At 41.1% G+C, this 14,121-nt stretch overlaps 1 protein-coding gene across 1 annotated transcript in view; it reads left to right on the top strand.

Annotated features, from left to right (window-relative positions):
• LOC117501064 (Bardet-Biedl syndrome 4 protein-like) overlaps window positions 1-14,121 on the top strand; it is an 89,381-nt gene that overhangs the window by 57,495 nt on the left and 17,765 nt on the right.

A 14,121-nucleotide genomic window follows, 5' to 3' on the forward strand; every position in this document is an offset into this window, starting at 1 on the left:
AGAAAAAAAATCATTTACCTTTCTCACCATACAGATTGCAGTCGTATCACATAAGTCTTGCACAGGCAGAATTTTGACTAATTCCGGACAAGTTGTTGAATTATCATCACCTCTGTTGTTTTACAAAGTGAAAATATCAGGAGACATGTTCCAGTTTTAAAGTAATGCACTAATTTTGAAGGTTTTAGCATTTAGAGTACATGCTGCAGTGCATTATGGGAAAATTGCCATCTACTGGCCATCTGGTAGATGGCAGTGTTCATGGTAGTGTGAAGAGCAATTTCCACACCTTTGCTAAAAGTGCTGAATCATTTAACAAACAGAATTTTCAGTTTTCAAATGGCCTTTTTTTAACAAATAAAAAAATGACATATTTAGTTTATTTAGACAGAATTAGTTTGTTTAAAATTTTAACCATAACCAGCAAAACTGTCTTGCTGTGCATGACTGATACGTCTGTATGGATGTGAAAATAAATGTTTTTTTACGTTAATGTTACAAAACATGTAACAGATCAGGCCACTAAAATCTATGATTCAGGACTTTAGAAATGTTTTAACTGTTAAGCTTTATTCACTAAGCCCGCAAAAATATGTTAGTGGTCTAAAGCTGTCGGAAACTAAATTTATCGGACGCTAATTGGTCCACTGATGGTTTTCCAAGTTATCTGAAAAATCCATTAACGAAAACGTTAGCTTCAATCATTAGCGGTTTAGCGGAACTGTGCCCACCACTGAGTAAAACCTCATTAACTTGCACAAATCGAACCGTGAGTTATCTGCAATGTAAGTTAATGTAGGTTGGCCAAAAACATACAGTAGTCTAAATTTTCATGGTCCACAAATCGACAGTGAGAAAAGCCAAAACGTGAGTTATGCACACGTTAGTTAACGGGGTTTACCTGTAGTTATGTGGATGTTTGCTTTGACAGGGCTGCATCGCCGCTGACACAGAGCTGTTTAAAAACCCTGGAGCAGAGAGTTGTCACACTGTTAGCCTAGCATAGCACGTTCTTGTACATACGAAGAGAATGTGTGATAAAACAGCAAACACCTGAGTTTCTTGTGTGCCGGAATTTGTCTTCTCCACATTTGATGTAAACACAGAGCTCCTTCATCTGCTGCATTATTTTGATGTCGTTTAGCCCCGCCCCTCACCTGACTGCAGCGGTAAATTCAACCAGTCAGCTTTACTGGAGATGCAGCAAACACGACATACTGTTGGCAGTTAGCAGGGCTGCAAAGCAGTGCGACAGCAGGCCTCTGCAACTTTAGATTTCCAATAATTCTCTACTTTGCTTTTGACCAGAAGCAACACCGTTGTGCAGAAGTAAAAATTGAACTTTCGTTGTATTTTGTGCACATGAAACATTTCCAGGTGGTGCGTTCAGGAATCCCTCTAACAGATTACTAAAATGAACCGAACCCATTGTGACACCGGACAGGTGAGTAAAAATATTATGAACTTCCCGTCACAGCTGTTGGAAAGTATTTGCACGTAAGGCTGTGTGCTAACTCTATGTTTGAGTCTCAGATGTGCGCAATGGCTCCTTTAAGCAGCATTGTTGTAGATCACTTGTTTTGAAAGGAGGCTGTAGAGTTTGTGGTTCTGTAGCTCATTGGATTGGAGGTCTGCTGATTTGGGTGCACAGATGTTAAACATCACACAGGATCCTTTATTTCAAACAGACTCTTGTATTGTATTGTCTTAGTTTTTCGGGTAAAATTCTGTTCTCGTTTATTTGAAGGCTTCCTCGTGATGTGTTCTTTATTTTGTAGGTTATTTGGTGCACATGTTCCAGTAGGTGTTGCAGCATCTGCTCACTTTTAGCAGGATGACTGTGCGGTCACTTTTTCCCCCCTCGTATTTATATTTCTAATCCTTCAGCTGATGAACGTCGCTGCAGCTGAACAAATGTAAAGGCAGTTACTGAGTGTCGATTGTCACAGGACGCTGCTCGTTTGTGCGATACGGCTCTGTGTACATACTCAGCTTTTATAAGTGGATAAATGTTCTATTTATATAGATGTGTATGTTTATTATTAAATTAAAGGATTGAAAGAAAATAGTTTCCTTTATTCTTTCTGGGTTCTAATGTTCAGTCAACAGTGGAGGATGGTCGTCCTTGCGCCAGGTGTCCACCCACATGATCCACCTCAGGTTTGAACCTGGGCACCACTGTGCAGTGGACGATCCTGCAGCACCACACCAGCCGCCCCCCTCCAAAGAAGACCGTCTGTGCTCTCCTGTGAGGTCTTCTGTTTGAGTGATGAGGCTCCAAACTGCCTTCCCTCACCCCAACCTCCAGTGGAAGGCAGCTGCAGAACTCCTGCCATGGAGAAGATAAAGACACAAGAGGCATCCCCTTACAGTAGTGTTCAGAATAATAGTAGTGCTATGTGACTGAAAAGATTAATCCAGGTTTTGAGTGTATTTCTTATTGTTACATGGTAAACAAGGTACCAGTAGATTCAGTAGATTCTCACAAATCCAACAAGACCAAATATTCATGATATGCACACTCTTAAGGCTATGAAATTGGGCTATTAGTAAAAAAAAAAGTAGAAAAGGGGGTGTTCACAATAACAGTAGCATCTGCTGTTGACGCTACAAACTCAAAACTGTTATGTTCAAACTGATTTTTTAGCAATCCTGTGAATCACTAAACTAGTATTTAGTTGTATAACCACAGTTTTTCATGATTTCTTCACATCTGCGAGGCATTAATTTTGTTGGTTTGAAACCAAGATTTTGCTGGTTTACTGGTGTGCTTGGGGTCATTGTCTTGTTGAAACACCCATTTCAAGGGCATGTCCTCTTCAGCATAAGGCAACATGACCTCTTCAAATATTTTGACATATCCACACTGATCCATGATACCTGGTATGCGATATATAGGCCCAACACCATAGTAGGAGAAACATGCCCATATCATGATGCTTGCACCACCATGCTTCACTGTCTTCACTGTGAACTGTGGCTTGAATTCAGAGTTTGGGGGTCGTCTCACAAACTGTCTGTGGCCCTTGGACCCAAAAAGAACAATTTTACTCTCATCAGTCCACAAAATATTCCTCCATTTCTCTTTAGGCCAGTTGATATGATCTTTGGCAAATTGTAACCTCTTCTGCACATGTCTTTTATTTAACAGAGGGACTTTACGGGGGATTCTTGCAAATAAATTAGCTTCACACAGGTGTCTTCTAACTGTCACAGCACTTACAGGTAACTCCAGACTGTCTTTGATCATCCTGGAGCTGATCAATGGGTGAGCCTTTGCCATTCTGGTTATTCTTCTATCCATTTTAATGGTTGTTTTCCGTTGTCTTCCACGCGTCTCTGGTTTTTTTGTCCATTTTAAAGCAATGGAGATCATTGTAGATGAACAGCCTATAATTTTTTGCACCTGCGTATAAGTTTTCCCCTCTCCAATCAACTTTTAATCAAACTACGCTGTTCTTCTGAACAATGTCTTGAACATCCCATTTTCCTCAGGCTTTCAGAGAAAAGCATGTTCAACAGGTGCTGGCTTCATCCTTAAATAGGGGACACCTGATTCACACCTAGTTTGTTCCACAAAATTGACAAACTCACTGACTGAATGCCACACTACTATTATTGTGAACACCCTCCTTTTCTACTTTTTTTTTACTAATAGCCCAATTTCATTAGCCTTAAGAGTGTGCATATCATGAATGCTTGGTCTTGTTGGATTTGATGAGAATCTACTGAATCTACTGGTACCTTGTTTCCCATGTAACAATAAGAAATATACTCAAAACCTGGATTAATCTTTTTAGTCACACAGCACTACTATATTCTGAACACTACTGTTTATGTCAGCAGGACCCTTCATGCCTCTGGGCCCCGGTTCCCTCAGGAGGATGCTGGGAAAGGAGTCATGATGTCAACCAATCCCAGTCATTACAATCAATTATTTATTTCTGTCGCCCTTCTAACAGCATCCAGACGGTGTTCAAAGTGTTTTACAGTAAAATCAAAGATAAAGAATTCACAAAAATAAAACATACAGTAGAGCTAAAATAGCACAAAAAACAAAGCGTGTCACAGCGCCACCAGGTGCTAACAGTTAGTTTAAATAAGTCTTGAGCGTTAATTTAAAAAGTGCTGGGTCAGAAATTGTGCATAAATCAGAAGATAACTTGTTACACAGTTTGAGTTCAGCTCCGGCAAAAACATCACCTCAGACTTTGTATTTGACCTCGGAACATCGAAGTAAAATTGACCATAGTTTGAGATAAAATCTGCTAAAACCTCAGAGAACTCCTGAATAAAATCCTGATTAAATTTTGTTGGGTGAAATGGCATGGAGCACAGGACAGACAGACTCCACCACAGACAGCTGGAGATCAAAAGTGGAATAACCATGAGGAGGTAATAATCAGCATTTAAAGTTCTTCTTGAAGACAGCAGCCAGACCACCGTCTCGCCCTGATGCTCATAGGGCACTGAAGAATGAACAGCCGGGGCGAAGGGGCTCATCTGGTGGGCCTGGACTCACCTGGTTTCAGCCAGGTCTCCATTAACAGAAAGTCCAGCACACGACTGGAGAAAAAGTCATTCAGGATGAAAGTCTTACCTGTAAATGATCTGGTGTTGATGAGCGACACATGAACTGAGCGCCCGTCGCTCTACTGGCAGACATGACTGAGCGGGTGGAGGTTCTCCTGCACGCAGCCCCATCTGCAGGTCCTCACAGGCTGGAGATGAAGAAGTGGAAACCCAGCGTCCCGGACAGGCGGCTGGAGCCACTGATAGCTAAACGCCAGGAACATTGCACGTCGTAGCAGTCATACGTGATGCAAATTATTAGTTGGGTGAATACGGTTTTAAAAAGGAATAGTTTGCATCATGTATCATGCTTAGTTATCATGTTACAGGGTAGCATATGTCACATGTCATAGAATCCAATGGATGCCGACATTGTTTAACCTTTACTTTGAAATCAAGCACTCAACACAGTCAAAACTATTCCATTTATTAATCCTATTAACTCAACCAGTAACTTGCACCACTTTTTACCAAAATTGGAGCAACTTTAACTTTTGACCCCTGTACAAACTGAAATTGACCTTTCTCAGTGTTCTTGCTGTTTTTACCCCATAAGTCCAAACCATTCATTCACAGATAGTCCAAACTGTACCTTTTTGGAATCTTTATGATCAGACAAATAATATGGAATACCTTTCAATATGATTGGAGCATTTTTAAATTTTGACCCCTGTGTAATACTTCAATTGACCCCTTCTTGGCCACCTATTGAAAGTTCACGTGGGTACCCGGCATTTTTTAAAAGAGTAATGTCTAAGGAGTATGTGTGCCAAATTTGGTGCTTACATCACCATTTGAAGTACTTTTTTTCAGTTATCCGCTACACTACCATTTTTATCGGAGGTTACAGCTTTTTGTGCCGGGCTCCTGTACTGCCTTTTGACCGAAAGCGCAGTCACTGCTGCAGGAGACGAAGCGGCCAGCTCGTGAAGCCGAAGTTCCTTTTGGCTCGCTGTTTGGCTTCTGGACGATCTGTGTGTAGAATTCTGGTGGGATGTGTGCTGCACTGGGACCTTGTGGATCCAGTCAAAGCTTGCGTGGTGCAGGTGGTCAGCTCCGAGGAATGTCTGCCCGGCTGTCCATGTCTTCGCCGGGTTGATTTACACCAGCAATGCTCTCGGAACCTGGGTTTGCTACGCCAGGTTCCTTGGCAGGCTGAAGTTGACGGTCCAGTTCCAGTCCTAGCTTCGGCCAGGGTTGACCTGGTAACTGCCAGAGCATGTGCTAACAAATGGACAAATCTGGGTTTGGAATCCATTGGTTTGGTGGGGAGTTTGGTGCAGAGAACCCATTGTGGGTTTTTGGGAACTGTTTTTTAGGGAGGGATACTTGTCATGTTGAAACTGTGGTGTGTTTTTACAGACGTGTCCTTGGAGATCATGGAGGGATGTGTTTTGCAAACTTGGCACCCATTGCTGGACGACATTGAAATTGAGGATGGCCCATTGCGAAGCGCTCTAATGGGGTGATATGGTACTACGAGGTCCCTAAGATAAGATGGGACCTGATTATTCAAAACCTTATAAGTAAGAAGAAGAATTTTGAATTCTATTCTAGAATTAACAGGAAGCCAATGAAGAGAGGCCAATATGGGTGAGATATGCTCTCTCCTGCTAGTCCCCGACAGTACTCTAGCTGCAGCATTTTGAATTAACTGAAGGCTTTTTAGAGAACTTTTAGGACAACCTGATAATAATGAATTACAATAGTGCAGCCTAGAGGAAATAAATGCATGAATTAGTTTTTCAGCATCACTCTGAGACAAGACCTTTCTAATTTTAGAGATATTGCGTAAATGCAAAAAAGCAGTCCTACATATTTGTTTAATATGCGCTTTGAAAGACATATCCTGATCAAAAATGACTCCAAGATTTCTCACAGTATTACTAGAGGTCAGGGTAATGCCATCCAGAGTAAGGATCTGGTTAGACACCATGTTTCTAAGATTTGTGGGGCCAAGTACAATAACTTCAGTTTTATCTGAGTTTAAAAGCAGGAAATTAGAGGTCATCCATGTCTTTATGTCTGTAAGACAATCCTGCAGTTTAGCTAATTGGTGTGTGTCCTCTGGCTTCATGGATAGATAAAGCTGGGTATCATCTGCGTAACAATGAAAACCCAAGCAATACCGTCTAATAATACTGCCTAAGGGAAGCATGTATAAAGTGAATAAAATTGGTCCTAGCACAGAACCTTGTGGAACTCCATAATTAACTTTAGTCTGTGAAGAAGATTCCCCATTTACATGAACAAACTGTAATCTTGTGTATGTTATTCTGGTACCACCCTTAAATCCGAACAGTTAGACTGTCATCCCCACTGAGGTCCTTAGTTTGGGTCCTATTAACATCAGATCACTGTCCTCGAAATCTTTGTTGATTAATGATCTAATTATTGCTCATCACTTGGATATGATTGGGTTATGTGAAACCTGGCTCAAACCCACAGTTGCCCTTCCCTTAAATGAGGCCTGCCCATTTAGTCGTGTCTCATGGTGCGAAGCAAGGCGGGGGTGTTGCTTTTATTTATAAATCTAGATTCACCTTATTGCCTGTTGAGGGTCATAAATATAATTTATTTGAGCATCTGATTCTCCGCTCAGCCCACGATGTTACATATTGTCAGGGTCAGAAGTATGGAAATTGGTCATGTTATTGTCAGTGTTTATAGGCCCCCCAACCCATATTCTGAATTCTTAGATGAATTTGGTGAGTTCATCTCCGGCTTGTCAGCTAGTGCGGATAACATTTTGATTATTTGTGACATTAACATTCATATAAATAACCCTCTGAGCCCCTCTACAAATCATTATGGAAATTGTGGATGCATTAGGATTCCAGCAATGCATTCAGGACTCGATGCACATTAGTGGAAATACCCTGGATTTGGTTCTCGCATGTGGTCTTGCTATCATGAAGATTGATATCTTGCCTTTTGTGTCGGTGGTCTCTGATCACTCACTTACGAGGTCTGTCAATAAAGTAACAGTCCTTTTTATTTTTTTCAAAAACTATATGGATTTCATTCATATGTTTTTACGTCAGACATACTTGAACCCTCGTGCGCATGCATGAGTTTTTCCATGCCTGTCGGTGACGTCATTTGCCTGTGAGCACCCCTTGGGAAAGAGTGGTCCCACCCCCTCTTCGGATTTTCATTGTCTGGAAATGGCGGAATGAAAAGGACTTTTTTCCATCAGAATTTTTTCAGAAGCTGTTAGAAACTGGCACCTGGAAACCATTCGAAAAATTTATCTGGCTTTCGGTGATTTTGGGACTACTGCCCTTGTGTGGTTGATGTCATACCTGATCATTTGTTCTCAGTGTGTTTTGTGTTATGTGTCGGACGCGGTCGGAGCACCAACCCAGCGTTTGACAGGACCCAGCATAAAATAATCAGAGCACGGTTCAAAAGGTAACAGAATTTAATAAACATAATAGTGAGTGGAGTGATAAACAACCCAAAAAGTCCGCGGTCTGGTGAGGTGGAAACACTGCGCTCTCAGCAGCGCAAACAGTCCGGAGCCACAGCAGTTCGGACCCAGGGACCCCGCCGACACCCCCCAGGTGGCTGCGACAAACCGAGTCTGCGAAGGAAGAAATCATGAGGTGAGTCCAACACTCTCCACCCAGAGAGACACAACTCAAAGGTGCACACAATCAGCAAACACTTCCTGGCTTAAATATATATCAGCTTCTCACCCTGCAGGCACGGAACAACTCAGTTCAAATCTCCACTGCAGCAGAAGCTGATTAGGCGATTAGCATAGCGTAACAGCTCAATATAACAAGGTGTGAGGGACACCAAATCCACTGTCATTACTTCATGAAAGTCACCAAAACCAAATTACCTCAGGAAGTGTGCTGAAGAGCGTGAGACCTCACCCAATCCTCCTTCACAGACTGTGGCGTCAAACCTGGAGCGGTCTCTGCGTCCGTAATGGTGAGATTGTTCTCCTGACGTCGATCTCACACGTCTGCTCACAAGGTCGAGTCTCTGGCAATCACACACTGTGCATTCAAGGTTTAAGTGCAGCAAGCTCTGATCAAGACAGATACACCACAGCTGAGTCCTGATGACCTGCACGTGATAACAAGCCTCAGGTGTTCAGGGTGAGGTCCTAATACTCAGCCACACGTCAGCCACTCAGTCCTGAACGCATACCACCTGGTGGGAGAAACAGAAAACAAAAACAAAGCCAGCCAAACACCCCAGCCCACAACAGTTTTGTACAATAACACTACTTCTCATCTTAGTGATATGACATTTGGGGTTCCACAGGGACCTGTTCTGGGCCCCCTGCTTTTTTCTCCTGTATGTAGCACCCCTTGGGCATATACTGCGGCATTTTGGGGTTACGTTTCACTGCTATGCTGATGATACTCAGTTATACATGCGGTAACTGCTGGTAAGCTCAGTCAAATAAAATCCTTAGAAGATTGCCTTGCATTAGTGAAAAGTTGGATGTCTAGTACCTTCCTACTTTTACAGTCTGATAAGATTGAAATGATGGTTCTTGGTCCAGCGAGGCATTGGCATCAGTTTGACCGGCTAGCGCTTAGCTTGGGTTCGTGTGTTATACGCCATACCGACAAAGTGAGGAACCTTGGGGTAATTTTTTATCTTACATTATCTTTTATCCTCCACATTAGGGACATCACAAGGGCTGCTTTCTTCCACCTGCGAAATATAGTGAAGATTCATCTCATCCTGTCTATGGCTGATGCTGAGACCTTGATTCATGCTTTTGTTTCCTCGAGGTTTGATTATAGCAATGTCCTATTTTCAGAGTTACCGCAGTCCAGCATTTGGGGTCTCTAACTGGTTCAGAATGCTGCTGCCAGACTTTTGACATGAAGCAGAAAATTTGACCCAAAATTACACCCATTTTGGCGTCTCTTTACTGGCTTTCTGTCTCTGTGAGAGCAGATTTTAATGTTGTGCTACTAGCCTATAAAATTGTTCATGGACTGACACCTTCCTACCTGGCTGACTTAGTAAAACCCTATGTTCCGGTTCAGGCCTTGCGCTCGCAGGATGCAGGAATATTTTGTCTCCCTAGGGTGAATAAAAAGTCTGCAGCACAAAGAGCTTTCTCCTATTGTGCCCCTTTTCTGTGGAACAGTCTTCCAGCATCTGTAAGGCAGTCAAATTGTGTGGACACTTTTGAAGCTAGATTGAAGACGCATCTGTTCTTCCTCTTCTTTAGTTAGCATAATTGTCACTATGGTTTTTTTCTTTTGATATCTCTTTTACTTTTTTAATTGTGTCTTTTAATTGTGCTTTTTAATCGTTTCATTCATTTTAATTTGTTTTGGATTGTTTTGTGTGAAGCGCCTTGGGGCAATGCTGTCGTGAGTTGGTGCTCTACAAATTCAATAAATTGAAAATTGTAAGCAGATACAGACGCCAAGAAAGTGGTGTTGTCTTTGACTGTCTGTCTGTTTGCAAGGACAGCCCAGTTTTCCACAGAAACGCTAATATTGATGAGAGTCTGGTGATCATATACCAGGAGCAGTGACGCATTCTGTACAAGTAGCAGAATCAGGAAAAACAACAACAAACTCACTGAGTGCAGACGGGAAGCCACATACAACGGCACCATCTTGCTACCTGTCCCAAAATCATCCCCAAGTATTCACACCCTTTACCATGAAGCTCCCCATCTGTCATATGTCAATATTGTAGACTGGAACTCTTGGCAAAATTCTATTTCACCTGTATTAATAGTAAATGTCCAGCAGGTGGAGGTGTTGTTCCATTTCAAGAAACTCGAGTACAGACTGCTGTAGACGACTAACCTGTTGCTTATAATAGTAGGTAGGCAGGCAGGGGTCTGTAACTGTGAGCTCAGCAAACGCACTGTAAATGAGGTTTGAAGTTGCCAAAGCATTCTGTAGACTCCCAGAAATGTATACATTTTGTGTCCTTCAACGTTGTAGCAACATGTTCATGTAGTTCTGAGGCATTTCTTCTCAGAGAGCCAATGTGGACTAATTGTAATTAGACTGATGTGAGATTCCTGGGTGGTGACATAAAAGTTTTTTCCCATGACTTTTAACATTTCAGTAAAACCTTGCAAATATTTCCAGTAAAATATTGTAGACTCAGTTCTAATACAACCCCAATTCCAGTGAAGTTGGGACATTGTGTAAAATGTAAATAAAAACAGAATACAATGATTTTCAAATCCTCTTCATCCTATATTCAATTGAATCACACAAAGACAAGATATTTAATGTTCAAACTGATAAACTTTATTGTTTTGTGCAAATATTTGCTCATTTTCAAATAATGCCTGCAACACGTTTCTAAAAAGCTGGGACAGTGGTATGTTTACCACTGTGTTACATCACCTTTCCTTCTAACAACACTCAATAAGCGTTTGGGAACTGAGGACACTAATTGTTGAAGCTTTGTAGGTGGAATTCTTTCCCATTCTTGCTTGATGTACGACTTCAGTTGTTCAACAGTCCGGCGTCTCCGTTGTCATATTTTGCGCTTCATAATGTGCCACACATTTTCAATGGGCGACAGGTCTGGACTGCAGGCAGGCCAGTCTAGTACCTGCACTCTTTTACTATGAAGCCACGCTGTTGTAACACGTGCAGAATGTGGCTTGGCATTGTCTTGCTGAAATAAGCAGGGACGTCCCTGAAAAAGACGTTGCTTGGATGGCAGCATGTGTTGCTCCAAAACCTGGATGTACCTTTCAGCATTGATGGTGCCATCACAGATGTGTAATTTGTCCATGGTAGGAAAAAAAACAGACAGGTGAGTTATTCTTTATTTGTGAGGAAATCAGACATTTTTTAAAATGGTCAGTCCTACAGATGTCATATTTGGCTTGTTTGTGCAAATGCCCACCCCCACTTCAGGTAGAATTTCCTGTGGAATGCTCAGGATTCTCAGGTGCGTGAACACGGTTACAGTTATCAGATGTCAGCTGTTCATTGCTCCCATTCTCAGGTCTGTTCTGCTTTGCTGTTCCACGTCTGTCCATCTGCTGGCCAAGTGTCTGAAACCCACTCTTCAGTCAACATTGTGGAATATCGACCCACCAACATCAGCATGTAGTCAGTGAAGCCTGTTTCACCCCATCACCACATATTAATGTTCATAGTCAATTGCTAATACTGTTTGTATCATTTAATACTGTAATAGTTTTTCTTGGTGATCCAGCAGATGTCCATTATCAATGGGAGTAAATAGTACAATGTTTCTGTCTTTGCCATAAAGGGGAGCAGAGGTATATAAAGTAGTATTTAAATAACCATCTGAAGTCCAGAGTGATTTAAACTGCCCATGTGTACAATGGAGTATTACGGAAAGTGTACTTGGGTACTTTCCCACCTGGCCAATAAGCACTTACTCGGTGAGTTTGCCGTTACAGTCTGACTGTGTGTACTGCTCTTATCGGCAGTTTCTACACTGTTCTTGTTAAGTTGTGCGTATCTGAATAGTCTGTGCCAGGAGCATTCATACGCCAGCTGACGCTCTGTACGGTCTTCCTGCAGTTGTTTTCCTGTGTGGTTATGGAACACTGGTTTTTCATTTCTTAGCCTTCTCCAATTCAAATGGACCCTGGAAACATTTCACTGGCTTCATTTAAAGATATTTCTCCAAAAAGGACATGGAGTGCTTTTTTAAATGATTGAGCTCAAACTGAAGAGCTCATACAGTAAAGTAAACACTGTTTTTCTATCAGTTTTACTCTTCTCTTACTTTTTCTATGCCCTGTGAACGACACCCACCAAATTTGCAGGACTGGATGGTGGTTTACTCTGGAATTCAAAGTTAAAGTTAAGCAAAGTTAAAGATCAGTTTGGGGTAAAATACCCCCCACCCACCTCTTCATTCCAAATGACACCAACTTGGCACACAATGCCAAAGGTCAGTCACTGGGGTTGAGATCATGTCTGTGGTTCACTCCTCCCAGGTCCTTTGGGTAATTTCTACCAAACTTGGTATGTGAACGCAGTTGAAACCCCAGAGTTGCCCTGGAGTTCAGTTTATCAAAGGCCACATAATTTGATTTTCAATCAGATTTGGACCAAACCAACTCATCCTAATCAGTCTTCAGTATATCTACACTGGCTTTCCATTCCACCCACACCAGATTGTTCCTCCTCCTGTGTGGTACACTTCAGCTCCTAGTAGTTCTTAAGATGCAGAAGACTAGAAACTGTTTAACATTTATTGAATTTGAATTTGAATTTATTAGGTACCAATGCAAAAAACAAATAAACACTCATTTTCAGACCACAAAATCTCTACAAATAAATAAATAAATAAAATAAAATAAAACAAAAGTTACAGGAAAGAAAGAACAAGAAAACAATAAACATGGTACCTGAAAGGTGTCGGCAGAAGCAACGCTTATCAATGCCTACACCCACTCATACAGTCAGATCAACCCAGGCTAGATGACAGTTCATACACGTTCAGTTCCAGCAAAGTCTGAACAGTAGTAGCTCATAACTACCGCTGAGGGAAGTGAGTATTTCATAACAGCTCCTATTTCGTTCTGTTACCCCAGTACATTCAATAGTAAGAATTTAGATGGAGCACATTCATCATACACACAACTCAAAGTTTTCCATCAGATACATATCCGTCGAACACCATTTCTTTGTATATAAATATTTAAACTGATTGATTTGGACATCGTTGGAGTTTCTCAGGTAGCTTATTCCATTTTTTGGGCCACAAATAGAGACACAGAAGCATTTCCTGGTGTCCTTGCGCCCGCAATTTTAAAATGATACAAACCCTTAAATGATATTTCCTTCTCTTTGCATAAAATATCCTTATACATCAATTGAACAGTCTTAAATGAAATCATGTCATGGAGTTTTAAAATCTTTGATTTAATAAACAGTGGATTGGTATGATCTTGATAACCTGCATTATGAATTATTCTTAATGCTCTTTTTGAAGGTTGAATAATGGTTGTACTGTAGTTTTGTAGTTATTGCCCCATACTTGCACCAAGTCAAGTAAGGTGCAATCAATGTTCAATACAGAGTATGTAATGATTTATCATCAAGAATGTGCTTTGCCCTGCTTAATATTGCCGTACTTTTTGATGCTTTCTTTTGACTATGTTGAATATGTGCTTTCCAGTTGATTCTGTCATCGATGACCACACCTGATAACCTCTTCTTTTGACAGGTTCATATTTACCCACTGTATGTATAACTGTATTTGTTCATCTTTTTTATGGTTTCCAAATTACATCATTTTAGTTTTAGACCAATTTAGTGACAATTTGTTCATATCAAACCATCTCTACAACTTTATCATTTCTGATCCCAGATCAACTAATATTTGTTGCAAATTATCTCCTGAACAAAATAAGTTTGTATCATCTGCAAAGAGGACTGCTTTAAACAGATCAGAGACTTTACATAAATCATTGATATACAATATAAATAACTTTGGTGCCAACACAGAATCCTGAGGAACTCCACAAATAATGTCCAGATATGAAGAACAGCAGTCTCCAAGTTTAACAAACTGTTTCCGGTTTTGTAAATAGCTTTGAAT

This window comes from Thalassophryne amazonica, chromosome 2, assembly GCF_902500255.1.
Source record: "Thalassophryne amazonica chromosome 2, fThaAma1.1, whole genome shotgun sequence".
Lineage (NCBI taxonomy): Eukaryota > Metazoa > Chordata > Actinopteri > Batrachoidiformes > Batrachoididae > Thalassophryne > Thalassophryne amazonica.